The 17,128-nt window shown below is 38.5% G+C and overlaps 1 protein-coding gene across 4 annotated transcripts in view; it reads right to left on the bottom strand.

The window, feature by feature from the left end:
• Nucleotides 1–17,128, bottom strand: part of GRHL2 (grainyhead like transcription factor 2) — a 232,047-nt gene that overhangs the window by 51,792 nt on the left and 163,127 nt on the right. The gene's annotated exons all lie outside the window — the stretch shown is intronic.

The raw sequence follows: 17,128 nt of genomic DNA, 5'->3' as shown, positions 1-17,128 counted from the left end.
GGAGAGAGAGAGAAAGGGAGAAAGAGGGAGGGAGAGAGAATACATAATGAGAGCACACAAGTTACCACAAAAAATACATGCACATCCAGTTCAAACTCAAAATGCTAGATAAACCTATGAGAGGCAGTATGTCAGAAAGACCTGGGTTCAAAGCTCCACCTCAGACATTAATAACTGTGTGATCCTGGGCAAGTCACTTAATGTCTCTGTGCCTCAGTTTCCTCATCTGCAAAATGAGGGGGTTGGACTTAACCTCTAAGATCCTTTTTATTTCTAAATCTGTTCTTAACATGGAGTCACCCCCAAGGAGTTTATAGATAGATTTTAGGAAGTCTCTGAACTTGAATGGAATTAAAAAACCCTACACCTTTACTCTCACTAACCTCTCAAATATTTAAAAATATTATTCTGAGAAAGGGTCCATGGGCTTCACCAGACTTCCAAAGGGGTCCAAGATAAATTAAAAGATTAAGAACTCCTGCTCTAAATCTATGATTCTATAAATATGCTGGTATTTTAATTTGTTTAACTTTATCATAAAAATAATAATGGCTGACATTTATATAACTTACTTATTGACATTTATTAAAAACCTACTATGTGCCAGGCACACAACCCTGTATAAATCAGATGCTATAAGTATTTATATTATCCTCTATTTTACAGATGAAGCTGTGACTTAAGAGAAAGAAAATATTGTGGCAACTAGTCTGTAGCCGCAGTCCAAAGCATGATTTGAACCCAAGTCTCTCTTGACTCCAAAATCTTTGTTCTTCCTAGCATGCTGTCCCTCTTAATAAGATAAGATATCTTATATTTAAAAAGTTACAACAAATTCTCAAAGGTTCCCCCACCTCTCCCATCTTGGGTCTTTAAGCTGACAACAAAATAACAAAAATTCAATCTAAAATACTCCTTTACACTGTATCAGCAAGTTCGTACTGATGGGGCTTTGGAGGGAGGAGAGAGGAAGAAGAAGGGAGGAAGCAAGGGAGAAGTCATTTGTTTTCTTAAAAAGCACCACAAATTATATTTTCTTTCACAGATGGATTACAGTCTCAGCTTTGTGACTTGAGTAACCAGCTGTGGGATCTTGAGTAAAGCAATTATATTCTTAGAATATTATTTTGGTGTGGAACAAGGGTGGTTTTTAACCTTTAATTCTGTCAGTGAAAGTTGCTGTTGTTCAGTTGTTTCATGCTCTTTGTGACCCCATTTGGGGTTTTCTGGGCAGAGATACTGGAGTTGTTTACTATTTCCTTCTCCAGCTCATTTTTCAGAAGAGGAAACTGAGGCAAAAAGAGTTAAGTGACTTGCCCAGAGTCACACAGCTCGTCAGTGTCTGACACCAGATTTGAACTTCTGAAGATGAGTCTTCCTGATTTCAGGCTCAATGCTCTATCCACCGAGCCATCTAGCTGTTCCTTGTGTAGCCTATAGATTCCTTTTCAGAATAAGGTTTTTAAACGCATAAAAACACCTATGATGGCAAAAAAAACCCAATTGTATTGAAATGCAATTATCAAAATCTTAAAACACACCATCAACAACAACCACCACGCTGGGTTACCAATCTCTAGTGGAGAGGTAAAAAACACTGGAATTGGAATCAAAGGACCTGGGTCCAAATCTTATCTCTGCCATCTGATGGCTAGGTGACTTGTGGGTGAATTATTTTACTTATCTAAGCCTCATCAGTTTCATCCTCTGTAATATGAGGAAGTCTTAAGGACTCTTCCAGTCCTAAAACTAAGATCTGTAAAATGAGAGCGTTTGATGACATAATTTTTAAGATCTTTTCTATATCTTGATTCTATAAATTTATTTTTAAAACCTTTAACTTGACAGCTTAGCTTTACTTGATTGGATCATATTTCATATTTTCTTTGTTATAAATAATCAGGGAAAAAAGAGAATCCTTAACACAGTATATGTATTGTCATAATTATTAATAATAATAAAAAGCAAATTTCCAATTCTTAAAAATAAACTACTGATATTGTTGTAGCTCATAACCTGAAAATAAAAAAACATATTCTGGTAATATGTGTTGCATGATTGAACACATACAACCCATATAAAATTGCTTACTGTCTCAGGGAGGGGGGAGGTGAGAGAGGGAGAGAGAAAATTTAGAACTCAAAATTTGTTTAAAATGAATGTTAACAATTGCCTTACATGTAACTGAGGAAACAATAATTTTTTTTAAAAAGAAACATAGTCGATAAGTAAGGTTGTCAAGTGTAGCTAGGTGGTACAGAAGGTAGAAAACTGGGCTTGGAATCAGAAAGACTCATCTTTGTAAGTTCAAATCTGGCCTCAGACATTTGCCAGTTGTGTGACCCTGAGCAGGTCACTTAACCCTTTTTGTCTCAGTTTCCTTATCTGTAAAATGAGCTGGAGAAGGAAATGGCAAACCACTCTAGTGTTGCTGAGAAAACCTTAAATGGGGTCATGAAGAACCAGATGCAAGTGAAACAATTCAACAACAAAAAGATTATCAAAACATATAAATAAGGCTATAAAAAAGCACAAATACCTCTAATTTAGAAATTTTAAGGCAAATATAGTTATGTATTCTTATGAAGGGCTGTTAGTAAATAAAGATTAAATATGGATAATAACTAAATTCTGACATCTTCCAACAAATGTTGCAAATAAAAACTTTGACGTTCTAAAAGCAGACTATGAGGAAAGAGTAATATTAAGACAAAGTATACAGCAGAAAGAGGACCAAACTTTGACTTAGAAGATCCAGGTTCAAGACCTGATACCAACAGATGCTAGAGAAAATTAATCTCTGTGAAGCTTAGTTTTCTCATGTATAAAATATTGATAATATTTGTACCACATACTTCACAGAGTTGTTGTACTGAGGATATTTTTTTAAAAAAAGGATATTTTTTTTAAATGGCAAAAACAGTCCCTGCCTTCAAGGGGCTCACATTCTAATGGAGGAAACAACATGTAAATAAAGAGATACTAGGAAGAGATTCCCTGACCCTCCCATACATACACACATACACATATCTGATGTACTGGTGTGACTACTGATGTAGTCTGGTGGGCACAGAAGTGGATAACTTTTAAAATTAATTTGTATTTCTTGTAGTCCTTAAAACACAGGGGCCCCTCAGGACCTGCCCTCATTTTTTTCCCTTTCTCCACATACTGTACTCCCCCTCCCCCAAATAATTCTGTTGGATACCGCAATCTTTCAGGCAATCTGGAGTTCGATGACAGACCTGAGATGACCTCACCCAAAAGAGTGGCAGTTCCTTCTTCTTATTTGAGGGCTCTTTTCTGAATAAGAATTCTGTAGTTTTCATTTCATTTCTTCAAGGTTAGAGTAGGCTTATGAAAAATTATCAAACAATGTGTACTAAATGTAAAAATATCCACCTTTACTCCAAATTAAATCAAATGAAATAATATGTGTAAAGCAGTTAGCACAATGCCTGGCACATAGTAGGCACTGTGTGAATACTTATTCCCTTTTCCCCTCCCCTCCCCTTCCTTTCCCTTCCCTGCTTAATGTATAAAATGAAGATTCTTCACTAGGTTTTAGAATCACTTTATGTTTCTCATAGTCCATGGAAGAGAGGAGACGGAAAGTCATTGCATACTGTTACTAAAAATAGCCCATGACCTGCCTGAACTTCTGTGATTATTTATGAAAAGAATCTTTAATAAACCTGGATGCAGTTTGGGGGATGGGAGAAGGGAGAAATGGACTGTTAAGTTCAGGCAAGAGATGATTAGTGCATAATTTAAGATGGTGGCTGTGTGAGCTGAGAAAAGGAGACATATGGGAGACACATTGTAAACGCAGAAATGACAAGATTTGGCAGTTTACTAGACCTCTGTGAGATAAATGAAAGTGGGAAGGAAGCATCACTGAGGTTATAAACTTGAGTTATCGAAAGGATGGTTGAGAACCTGAATGACTAAGAAGATGAGAGTGGCCTCAGCAATAAGAGGGAAGTTCAAAAGTTGGGAAGAGTTTGGGTTCTAGAGATTTGTGCGCTATGATTACCAAGAAATGATCTATGCTCACAACAACATAAATGAAACTATATTCCACCTAACAAAATGGGAGTGTTTGAGAAAAAACTCACCAATCTTTAACTATATTATAAATAAGAAAATTTAAATGCTAAAAATTATGGGAACTAAGGGGAGGAAAGGCGTGCCCACTTGAACCCCAAGCTGGACTCCCAGGGCATGTCTCTGGGAAAAACCTTTTGATCATGATTAACAGAAAAACATCAGAGGCAGGTAACACACACTTGATCTCTCCTACCAGAACTTTGATTCTTCATAAATTAAGAAATCCAGGAATCCTATCAGTCAATCAACAAATATTTACTGAATATTAGGATATATTACCTACCTAAGCTCAGATGTTCAGAAGATCAGATGTAGAGAATATCTTCATGTAGTGGGGTCCACCTGTATTTTCATTTTGTTTTCAAACAAAAGCAACCATCTGATTGCTGCAGCACTGAACCCAATGACTTATGGGGAAAAGGCAGAATGTGCGGTGAACAAGGGGCATCAGACTAACCAGGTTATGACAGTGTCTATCTTATAGCAAATCACCTAGTCCAGAGTTTCTCTAACTGGGGTTAACAATCTTTAAGAGCAATTCAGGAGGTCTCAGAGGCAAAAGCTGAGTTAGAATACTATTATGATGAGTGGCAGTTATGACTTAATGGATAGACAGCTAACCTCAGAAGACCTGGGTTTAAGTTCTGCCTATGACATAAATGGGCCATGTGATGCTGTACAAGTCAAGTCAACAAGCATTGTTAAGTGCTTACTATGTGCCAGGCACTAGCCGGAGGATACAAAGGAAGGTACTTTCTTTTCTTAGTACTCTGGGTCAATGACTGTAGGTGGCCACTGCAAGACCCCAAGAACTGTATTTCTGACCCTTAAACATCCATTCACCATGTCAGTGCCCTTTTCCCTTTGACAAGTTCCTTCTAGAAGCCTCCATTTTGGAGACACATCCAGATCAGCCTTGCTTCATTTCCCTCTATGAGTGTTTCCAACTCACTAGACTTCACCACCATGTATCCTCATGGGTATCTTCTCCCAACCCTTTTTTGTGTTGTCTTCCTCTATTAGAACATAACCTCTTTGATTGTCTTCCTTTTTGCTTTTGTTTGTATTCCCACAGCTTAGCACAGTGCTTGGTACATAGTAAACAATAAATGCTTATTGCCTACCTGCCTACCATATATAGCATGACCAGCAAGAGTGTGTAATCAACCAATCAGAGAGTCCTTTCCAACACAGCGAGCACTCTCTTTACCCATTAACATCCCAAACTCTCTCATTCTGCCCCTTCCCAGAAGCTCTTCCAATTCTCACACTCTCTCCTTCTCCACCAGTTCTCAACTCCTCAGGACCAATTATAACCTAAACATGACCAAGGCACCTGCACCAGCAGCTGTGTGGGCAAAGCCCTTTGGCTACAGTGCGCCCCCATACCCTGTCCCTCAGATCACTTCTTGGCTGTAGCCTGGCATCCCCTCAGAAAGCACTCTGTGCTTCAGGGCAGTACCTACTGAGTTAGAGCCATGTTCCCCGTCTTGACCTCCCTCCAACATTTTTCCTTTTCAGTGACACTAAGTGAGCTACACAGAATAAGTATCTACAGATAGGTACCAATCTGCATCACAGATCTCATCACATTGGTTTCCCCAAAGATGTCCATCTTCTTAACTTCCCTATTTCTATATAAAGCACCCCCACATATCCAGTAATCCAGGTTCAAAACCTTGGTGTTATCCTCATCTTCTCATTCTTACTTCCTTCATATATATGTATGTATGTATGTATGTATATCATCAGTTGCCCAGTGCTTAGCCCAGTGCCTGAAATTTAGTAGGCCAGGCTTTAAAAAATGTTGACTGATTGATTATTGCCAAATCTTGTTGCTTCTATCTCAACATCTCTTGCATCTGTGCCTTCTCTCCACTCTCCACTCATACCCCAGGAACCCTTCTTCAGGCCCCTCATCACATCTAAGCTGGACCCCAACAGGCTCCCTACTGACCCGTCTCTCAAGTCTCTCACTCCAATCAATTCTCTACACAGCTGCCTACACAATTTTCCTAAGTACAGGCTTGAGTACATTACAGCTCTACTCAACAAACTCCAGGGGCCCCCTATTACCTCTAGAATCAATGATTGTTTCACTTTTTTGCTTATCCTTTTAAAATTTATTTTTTGTATAAGTTATACAATATAATTATTTTCACAGTAGTGCATTACATAAGCAAACAGGCATATACTGGAGGTACATGATCATGTTTTTTTGATAGGGGTGCACAATTAAAAAAAAGTCAGAGGACCACTGCTCCAGGCAACTCTCCATGACTTAAGTTGCAGAGCAGGAATAGACCTGCATTGGCAGAAATCTCCTCACTGGACGTTTTCTCTATCAATGTAATCACAGATAAGACTTTAATGAAAAATCTTACAGTGTTTCCTAGCTCTTTTCCATCCTTGAAATACCTGTGAACTTCTTATGTTATATTTGCTTCTAACTATCCATCTTTCTAGACCTCTATCTATACTGATAATATGAGAAATTGTAGTATAGGAATTGAAAAGTGAGTATCAGATCTGATACCACTTTTTGCTTGTTCCTAAGACAGACTGAGAAGAGGGGGGAGAAACACCACCATGACATAAGAAATGATAAATTGACAGTTTCAGAGAAAACTTGTGGGAACAGATGCAAAGTGAAGTGGAACTAGGGAAACGATTTGTACAATAACGATACGAAGAAAAACAACTTTGAAAGAGTTGAGAATTCTGGTCAATGCAATGACAAGCCATGATTCCACAGGACTAAAGGTAAAGGCTTCTAACCCTTCACTCACACCTTGAAGGGGCCAGGAGTGTAGAGGGACTTAAGATGCAAAATGAGATATACACTTCCAAACATGGCCAATGTGGGAATTTGCTTTGTTTGATTATGCATATTTGTTATGATAGTTTTCTTTTTGTATATTCAATGGGAGAGAGGAGAAAATAAATTCTTGTTAATTGAAAAAAAATTCAAAATGTAATAAAAACAAAATATTTATAAAAATCTGTTAGCCCCACTGAAACTTTTATTAGTCCTCAAAAATTCATATTTTATTATTATTAAAATTAGATGCTCACAATTATTAATATCATAGCAACGTCACAGTGAGCAGGACTAGTGGGAAAAGTAGGGTACCCCTACCATCAATGCTACTAAATGTTAGTGAAATTTTTGGTAGTTCTGATTTTCTTAAGACTAATCTAATTTATATTGGAACTTACTCCTCTTGGCCCATGCTAATTTGCACAGCTGTAATTTGTGGCCCATGCTAATTTGCATAGCTGTAATTTGTTGCCAGCTCTGCACTTCTATATAAATTTTATTTTAGAGAGAAATCAATTCATCACTTGGGAGGGTGAAGCCAATTGATAAAACAGCATATCAACAGACCACCAGTGATGAGTGAAGGATTTCAGCAACACTCTTAATTGCAAACAACCCAGATGAGCTAACTCTCATTTAACCCTGTCAGAATGGCTTATGAGGTAACAATCAGCATCTGGCTTCTTTCATCAAGGAGAAGTTGGAAAACTGAGATCCTAAGTTACCCAAGTCTCTGCTATTTTAACAGCAATCAGAAAACACATGTGATTGACTGGCAAAACAGAAATTTTCAAGTGAATATGTAGAGATTAAGCACATAACAAAGTGCTGGGCTTTGGTGTCATTGTCTGACTCTCTGTGACTCTATTTGGGGTTTTCTTGGCAGACATACTGAAGTGATTTTCCATTTCCTTTTCCAGCTCATTTTACAGATGAGGAACTGAGGCAAACAGGGTTAAGTGACTTGCCCAGGGCGACACAGCTACTAAGTGTCTGAGGCCAGATCTGAACTCATGAGGATGTCTTTCTAGTTCTAAGCCCAGTGCTTTATCCACTGAGCCATGTAACTGCCCCATTAGTCCATAAGGGAGGAGAGGTAACAAAGGAATAATTAATCAGTTTTGATTCCTCAATTAACACGATGAGATTTCTGGGCATAAATTGTCCTTTGGAGACAAGTAAGGGGTACTTCTTCATAGAATGTGAGCACACTCATTAGCACTATACCGACTGAGTTTTAAAGACTGGGCCAACCCTAGTGTTTGACTGAGTAACAATTAGCCACCTTTCCCAGGGGTCTATAAAAGCTCTTGGCTATTGCTGTGCATTCACTCATACGCTCCATCTTTCATCCTTAAATACTTTCTTTCTACCTTCAGAAAATGGACCAAAGCACAACAGTGTGGGCCTGTGTCGGTGCACACCAGACCTTCTTGAGAGAAAAGTTAATTTCCTGATGTAATATGTCCCTTGGAGAAAGATGATAAATCAACAAGGTTTCTAAATAGGATTCTACCTAGAGAGCAAACCCAGTATGATACTCAGACAATTCAGGTTTGATGAGAAAGGGGTTTGCTTGTTCAGCAACCTCCAAAGTATGTTCGTCTTCCAGGAAGAGACTAAAAACCACCACAGGTCTTAGAGAGTCTATACAGGACTCTGTGGGAAAGAGAGATTCACCAGAATTACAACATGCTGCCTCAATAGCACCCTCAATTTCAGTTTCTTTCCAAAGAGTTGATATGCTGTTCTCTCCTCTTCTGTCACCTGCTCCCCACTTACCGACTATCTCCTGATCCACACCCTGTGTGCCCTAGAGGAACTTCTATCTTTTGACTCTCCTGATTGATGATTGCTTCTTCTAGACCAGAGGTTCCCAGACTTATTTGGGAATTTGAATCATTTCAAAAAATATGAATTTTTTTTAAAAATGATGCATCTTAAATTTAATAATTTATTGTAAATTTATGGGATTTTTCCTGCATTGAAAGTATGATGACACAATATTATGTCATGTATTCATATAGTATCATATTATAAACAAGTCATTACACACACATATTCCTGCCAATGCATGCTGGACTACCCACAATGTATGAAATGCTCACCTGCCAACACTTGCTTGTTAAGACCTGTTGGGGGACTTGACTACTGACCAGTTATAGCTTGCATTTTGTGTGTTTATTTGGAAAATAATGTAATCATTATGACTTTAACTCTGTTATATAACAGACAAAACATGTAGGAATGTTTTTTTCAAAATTTTCTTATCTTCTCTTCTTTCCTTATGTTTCTACTGCTCCCTTATTTTTGTTCAACGCTTCCCCAATTGCACCTGAGGCTACTACTGCCCCCCATCATTCCAGGGCCCCCCAAGAGGCAGTATTGCCCACTTTGGGAACCTCTGTCCAAGATCATACTTTTCTTCATTCCCTCCTCAAAGGCCACCTTCTTTACAACCTCCTCTCCAACTGTCTATCATCCCTTCCCCCAAATTGGATATTCATGAACCATTACCTAATCAACTCTTTAATTACTCTAGGATGGAGTGTCATTCTACTCTCCTATGGCCCCACTCACCATCCCTGTAACTTTTGCAACAATATTGTCCCTTCCTATCCACTCTCCTCTGTTGTTTCCCCCATCAGAGTGCAGGGACTGGTTTTTGACTTTCTTGTATCTCTAGTACTTAGCACAGGCAAACTGCAAGAAATTCATACACGCTTACTTACTGACTATGGTGAAATAAAAGTTTTCCCATATCTGATCTTTGTATTGCCTATTAAGTGGCCATGGTGGAGTTAGGGAAACCTATTGCTCAATTTTGGAGAAATCTAGAGATCAGCTTTATTTTTATGACCATCCAGGGCAAGGAGTGGGCCTTTTGGGATTTGTAAAAAGAAACTAATAGAGATGGGGTTGGGGGAGGCAGAGGAGAGGAGCCATTCAAGACAGAAGGGCTTTTCCTAGTACACTGCTAGAAGCTAAGACCCCAGCCCATTGTTAGAGAGTCTGATCTCTAATTGGGGGGTATAAGAACAAGTCATTTTAGAAGAGCAGAATTACTACAAATCTGGGCCCTGTAGCATAAATTTACCTCATAGAAATGAGCCAGAGTTACATTTTCAGGATTTCCAGAAAGTAAAACCCTATAGTAGGGCAATGAGCCAAAGAGGGAAGATGATCTTCTTTGGATCAGACTATCAAGCCGCAAGCATGAACCCAGTCCATACGAGCACAGGGACTTTGGTGAGGGGACTGAGGGGAAAGAAGGGTGAGAATGAACATGTGCAATTTGACTCTTACCCTGGGGCTATAATAGGAAGTAACCTACCCTTCTTCAGTGATGACAGAGAGGATGAAATAGTGTCTATACTGCTCCTGGTTGAGGGAGAGGGGAATCAATTTTCCCACAAGTATGGAAACCATCAAAGGATTGTCCTCTCAGGGTTAGAATGACTACTCCTCAGAGAATCAGGTGAATAGTCTAGTAATACTTATTTTCTCTTAAATACTGAGATTATCAAGCTAGTGGTCCCAAAGGGTCATTTGTGTAAAATATATCATATCAATCTACTGGACTCTGATGACTCTGAAGGAGAGAAGAGTCAGGTTGATGACTTTGCACAGCTCTGCCTCACTTAAATTCAGTTCACTTGCAAGTCAAGACATCACCCTCCTGATGTCATTAGTCCTCTTTGAGAACAAAAGACAAACAACAACTCTATCAGTCAGCTCTGATAAACTGTACTGATGGAATTTTTTGGCTCTGGGTTTCATAAATCAAGAGAGTGTGGCAGGGTAGGAAAAAAATGGACTTTGTGTGAAAACCTGGCTCCGAGTCTTGTCTACACTACCTTAGTAACTCTATGGCCTTGAGAAAATCACTTCAACTCGAAATTCTCTCATCTGTGAAATGGCATCTTTGTGTCTCCACACCTTTTAGCATGTTGTTTTGCAAAGAGAAGGGGCACTGTAGGTACTTCTTGTATAATGAATGAACAGTTCAAATGAACTGAATGAACTGAATGAATAATTCTGACAATAAATGATAGTATACAAAAGCAACAGTTATTATGAACTAAGTAGCAAGGCAGAAGCAAAGAAAACAGGCATAAAAAAATACTAGACGGCCTACTGAAACTCATCAAAAACACTGTTTGAGGGGACACAAGCTTCAGGTGGGGTTGGGATTGATCAGAGTCAAAGAGGTCTGGTATCAGAGGGCTCAGGTTCAAATCCTGGGTCTCCCACTTAATTATTCTAGGCCTCAGTTTCCTCTAAAATGAAGAGTGTGGGCTAGGTGTCTTCTGAGGTCCCTCTATGTTCCTAAGAACTCTTAGGTTATTTCCAACTCAGATCCTATGGTTTTATGAATATTAACACTACTTATTTCACAAAGTCTAATAATATCCATACTCTCTGTCTGCTTACTGTGAGGATCAAATCATATGCTGTATGCAAAGTGATTTATAACTGTGTAGCCCTATATAGATGTGAGCTATTATTTGGATAAAGAAGTTTGTTTACTGGTGGCAGCTGGATTGCAGGCAGTCATGTATAGGCTTAGTTTTTTTCCACTTGCTGATTCAGCCTCACACCACAGGGCCTGGAAGAGTTCTAGTGGATATTTCCTAAACCATTAGTATTCACAGTTGGCTCTCTGATTTATCCATATATCAAATTAGGCATCCATTCTGATACACAGGGAGGGAAGTTAATTGTGGGCTCATCAGCTCAAAGTTTAAACTGCAGGACATGGAGTGATTGACCATGAATATTTACTAAGGCTGCTTTTCTAATACAGAAGCACAGAAAAGCATACTTACTGAAAATATACCTCCAGAGGTAACACAGCCTTAACAGCACTATAAAAGTTAGTCAAGCTAGGAGGTGGGCTTTAAAGGTCAAACCGAAAGCACTTGGGAATCCACCCCAGGATCCCTGGGGCAGACAAAGGGCTTCCTAGGAGAGGTAGGAGGAGAGGTGAGGGTCCTCAGGGCTACCACGCTGTGTACTGGATTGTTGATTATAGCACACACACTCCATACAGAGTAAACAAACGGGAGCCTGCACTCAGTCTCTCCCAGATTGTATGAAGTTAAATGGTGCAGCTGGGTAATTAATGGTACTCCTGGCACTGGTTCTCCCTTCTGACTTGCCTGCCTGACCTCCCAGCACAGTACAATATCAGTCCTTGATGCTATCACAGTCTTAGTGAGCCAAACTTACAACCAAATGGTTAAACGTTAACTGAAGCTGGGGGGATGGGGGATGGGGAAGCAGGTAAGGACACTAAGTAAAACCCTGATTTAGAAACCGATTAAAAAGGATTCTGGTTCATCTCACAAACCCAGCTGAGTTCTTCACTCCCTGTGCAGCTGGCAAATGGGAAAACAGATTTCTTTTGAAAATGTATCTAGGATGTTAAAAATTGTCTTTACATGTAATTGGAAAAAAAAACTATTGAAAAGAAAAAAGTATCTAGGCAAATCTTGCAGTTTTTAAAAGTGCATCAAGTTAATTGAAGCCAGAGGGTATATGAAGGCAGAGGCCCATGTCCATATGCCCTCAGCAGCCCACCTCCAACAACTTCAGTCTGGGGCTCCCTCTTGTATACTTGAGCCTCCTTCTACCTCCAGTCAGTTATGAGTGTGTCAAGAATACACGCATGACCTGAACTATGAGTCTGTCATCTAAAAGTTTTAAAATCAAGTCTGTAGGATCAATTCAAACCCACTATTCATTATTTTCCTGTAATCTCACCAGTACTTCCTTGGCTTCTAAGTGACATATGCATAGAAAGGTGTCAATTGTGGCAGACAAGATACACAATTGGTTTTTGCAATGCTTTTGAAGATTTCTCCAACTAGAAACATTGTTTCTATAAGCACAGGAATACATGTTTCCATAACCTCCCACTAAAATTGCCTTTTACATCCCCTTTGAGTTCTAAATCTATGATCCATCTGCTTACAAAAGTGAGATAAATGTATTTAAGGCATTATTTGAATGACAGTTTCTGTGTGTTTGAGAGACAGCATAGGATAGTGGATAGAGAGCTGAACTCATAAGACTTGGCTCAAGTCCAATTTCTGAATTATAATATATGAGGCTAGGCAAGATACTTTATCTTTCATTGTGCCTTGTAAGCCTTCAAGACTAAATTTTGCAACAATTCTTTTCATTGGTAGAGACAATTATTCGACTTACAAGTTTCCTATAGCAATGAGCTCACAGATCTAGATCTAAAAACAAAACAAAACAAAACCACCTTTTTTTTTTAAAGAATGGGACAAACAGACTAAGGAAATGGACAATAATACATTGGTGCCTGTAGTTTTCCAATATGTGGAATTAAATTACTGTTTTACAATTAAATTAAGAGAAAAATGGACAAAAGCACTAGGTAGCTGGGTTCAAGCCCTGGATTGATCACTTACTAGCTATACGGACTTTCACAAGTCGTTGAACCTCATCGAGCTTCTGTTTGCCCATCTCTAAAATGTCTTGCTGTCTCTTGAAGTCTTTTTCTCCATCCATTTTCAGCCAGTCACCAAAATGGTTTTACCTGATGAACTGCATCACCATCAAGATCCAAAATTTGGAAATTACATTCTCTGCCCACTGCTTCCTATCCTTTCACCTCTCCCAGACATATTAAGCCTTCTCTTCTCCCTTATTGTAACTTTTATTTCTCTTGACCCATTTATAGTTTGCCAGTATGTATCCCTTATTTTGGCTTCTCTTACCTTCATACCCAGCATTGAATCAATCCATATCTTTGTCACTGAAATGTCTCATGAGCAAAACCGTTTGCTGCTCCAACCTGCTATTCCTGAATGGGAAATCTTTAACCTTAGGTAATCCCCATCATCTAATATTTCTGCTCCTGCTCCAGGGCTCTTCTAAATGGTGATTCCGATTTGTCCTTCATTCTCAAAGAGGACCATGACATCAGGAAGATGATGACATGACTTGCAATTGAATTAGATTTGAGTGAGGGAGGGGTGATAGAAAAAATCATGATACGTAGCTATTTTGCAGTGGCAAATTCATGGTACTTATATTGAGCTGGGTCTGCTTTGTTATCTGATAATCCTACTTTACCCTTTTCAATGCCTTATCTCATGCTCCATGGCAACTTTTCCAAAATTTTTCTTCTTCTCTCTTTTTTCCTTCTTCCTTTCCCAACTGTTACCCTACTCTACCCCCATGCTTTTTGGCAGGTACCTCAGCATCCTCCTTCACTGAGGAGATTGAGACTATCCTTCACAATTTCTCCTCCATTTCCTAATACTTTTTTTTAGCATCATCACCTTTTCTCTCCTCTTTCTTTCCTGTCATTGTTATATATGACACATTCACAGTCTCCGCTTAAACTAAACCCTTTACCCATACTCTTAATCCCAAGATTTCTTGCCTTTTTCAAAACTCTACTTTCAAATAATCCCTTCTTCCTCATGCATTTCCAATGACTTTTTCTCTAATGGTTCCCATTTGCCTACAAACATGCTTAGGTCTCACTAATCCTTTAAAAGCCCTGATTACTATTCTATATCTTTTCTTTCCTTCATTGTTAGAACTTCTTGGAAGATCTTGTCCATATAAGCTAATTATTTTAAGGAGGTAAAATCAATAGTAACATTAACGAATCAGGCTTCATAAGTAGTTCTGTTCTATGATACAAATTACTTCTTCAACTTTCACTTTTCTCAGTTCTTTGCATTTCTGGCTTCCCCAGTCACTGTATTGCATTTGCTTTCCCAAAGGTCACCAGTGATCTCCATAATGACCACTACAATGACCTTTTTTAATGTTCACACTCCTTCTCTTTGTAGCATTTAGCTCTGTTGACCATTCCTTCCAATACTTGATTCTATATCTTCTCTTGGCTTCAGAAATACTCTCTTCTCCTATCCTAACTTTTCTTTCACCATCTCACTCTGTTTTCTCTTCCTCTTCCAAACCATCAAAGTCGATGTTCCCTCTATATCCTCTTTCTTAGCAGTCCCATCTATTGCCATTACTTCAGCTATCACCTCCTCATAGATGGCTTCTAAATCTAAACCATTGGCAGTAACCTGTCTCTTAAAAATCTGAAAGCAGAAATTCTGGGCATTCTTCAATGCCTACCTCAAACACCACCTCTTCCAGAAGTCCTCCTTAATGACCCCACCTCACTCAACTTGGAAATACTCTTTCCTTCCTTGGACATCACACAGTGTTCTGTTTGTAAAAACTCTTTATTTAGTTATTTTGTCCAACTTTGCAATATCTATGAATGTATCATATCCTCTTGCTATACTATAAGCTCTGTGAGGAAAGGGACCATTTTGTATTTAACCTTTGAATGGCCTTCAAGCACAATGTTCTGAACACATTAATAGCTCATATTTATACAGCATTGATTTGTTTAGGATACACTTTCCTCATAGCTAACATGAAGTAGGCCATATATTATTATTACTATTTTACAGATGGGGAAGAGGTAAAGTGATATGTCAAAGGTCACACAGCACCAATTAATATATAGCCAAATTTTGAGGCCAGATCTTCTGACTCCAGTTCCATTTCTTGCTCTATAGAACTGGGCTAACTTAAGTAGGTATCTAGTAAATAGAAATAAAATAAATACTGTTAGTATTTAGTTAATATTTGGTGATTTGAATTAGAGATCAAGGTCCAAATAGACCTAGAACTGTTTGAGACTTCAAAGACCACTTGCTTCAACTCTCTTATTCACAGGTTCAGGGTGGTTAAAAGACTTACCCAACGTCACAAAGGTAATAGGTCATCTAGATTCTATATGAATTAGCATAGATAAAAGACTAAAATGACCCAGGCTAGAGAAAGCAAAATGTTTAAGTGAAATTATAATTACAAACCATAGAAATACCACTATTATCAAAACTTCACTTATTTAAGTTCCCAGATATTTATGGCCTATGATTTATAAAAATAATTAATCTGTACAGAAAAATAAAATTTTCATACTTTCCTTTGATGAGTACACATTTCTCTGGGTATTATTGAGTACTTATTTCCTTTAGTGCTTCAATTAAGTGATATGAAATGGTGGGGGAGGGAGATGCAGAAAAGGGCTAAAAAAATTGGATATACTGGAGAAATTTCTTTGTAGCCTTTTCCCAAACTTTCGGTATATGAGTTTAGGGTAAGATTGTAATTATCTAACTGATTGACAGTGCTTTCAATAATGTTTTTTTTAGCACCAATATTTTCTTAGTGGTGCTATATGGCTATTAATCATGGAATATCATACTCTCCATAGAATCACAGTTGCAGATGACCCAGATGGTGATGGAAAGCTGCAAGGTGTAAATAGGCTGTAACCCATTACTAGTGATGATTTGCACATGGAAAATAGTGTAAAAGATATCATCAAAGATATATAAAAATAAATAAGAAAGTGAACCAGTCACAAATTGAATGGGAAAACAGCCTGAATACTGTGCTGGTACCTGTGACACATTAAAAAGTCAAAGAAAGACCCCTCATGGATTATTTGTGGAACCACATGGATATGAATTAAACAGAATTAGAAGGCATGGATGATTTGTGATGTGGACCAATGGATGAAAATAACCAAGCCTCTAACTGGATGTGCCTACAATACTAGGAGGCTAGGTGGTACAGGGGATAGAGTGCCTGACCTAGAGTCAGGAAGACCTGAGTTCAAATCTGGCCTAAGACACTTACTAGCTGTGTGGTCCTGGGCAAGTCACTTAACCCTATTTGCCTCAGTTTCCTCATTTACAAAATGAGCTGGAGAAGGAAATGGCAAACCACTCCAGTATCTTTGCAAAGAAAACCTCGAAAGGGATCACAAAGAGACAGACACGAGTGAAAATGGCTGAACAACAAACAATATTAGGAGTGTTAGCATTATGGGTATGTACTTTTTTCAGGACAGCAATGCCATGTGAACGAACTAAGAAAACTAAAAGATAAAAGCACAAAAGGAACTAATTTCTTATCTCTATAATATAAACTGAAATTATATAATATTACCTCAAAATATGTAACGAGGCCATCTCTTCATTTTCCACCAGTTCCCACCTTGGCCTAGACACTACCATAACTTTTATCATTCTTTGAGATTGCATCAGTTTCGCTACTCACACTTCATTAATACTATTAGTGCCCCTGCCCCTCTGATTTGGAGGGCTAAGCAAA

The sequence above is a fragment of the Vombatus ursinus genome, unplaced genomic scaffold (assembly GCF_900497805.2).
Source record: "Vombatus ursinus unplaced genomic scaffold, bare-nosed wombat genome assembly UNPS02008961.1, whole genome shotgun sequence".
Lineage (NCBI taxonomy): Eukaryota > Metazoa > Chordata > Mammalia > Diprotodontia > Vombatidae > Vombatus > Vombatus ursinus.
This window is presented reverse-complemented; position numbering and strand designations above follow the sequence as displayed.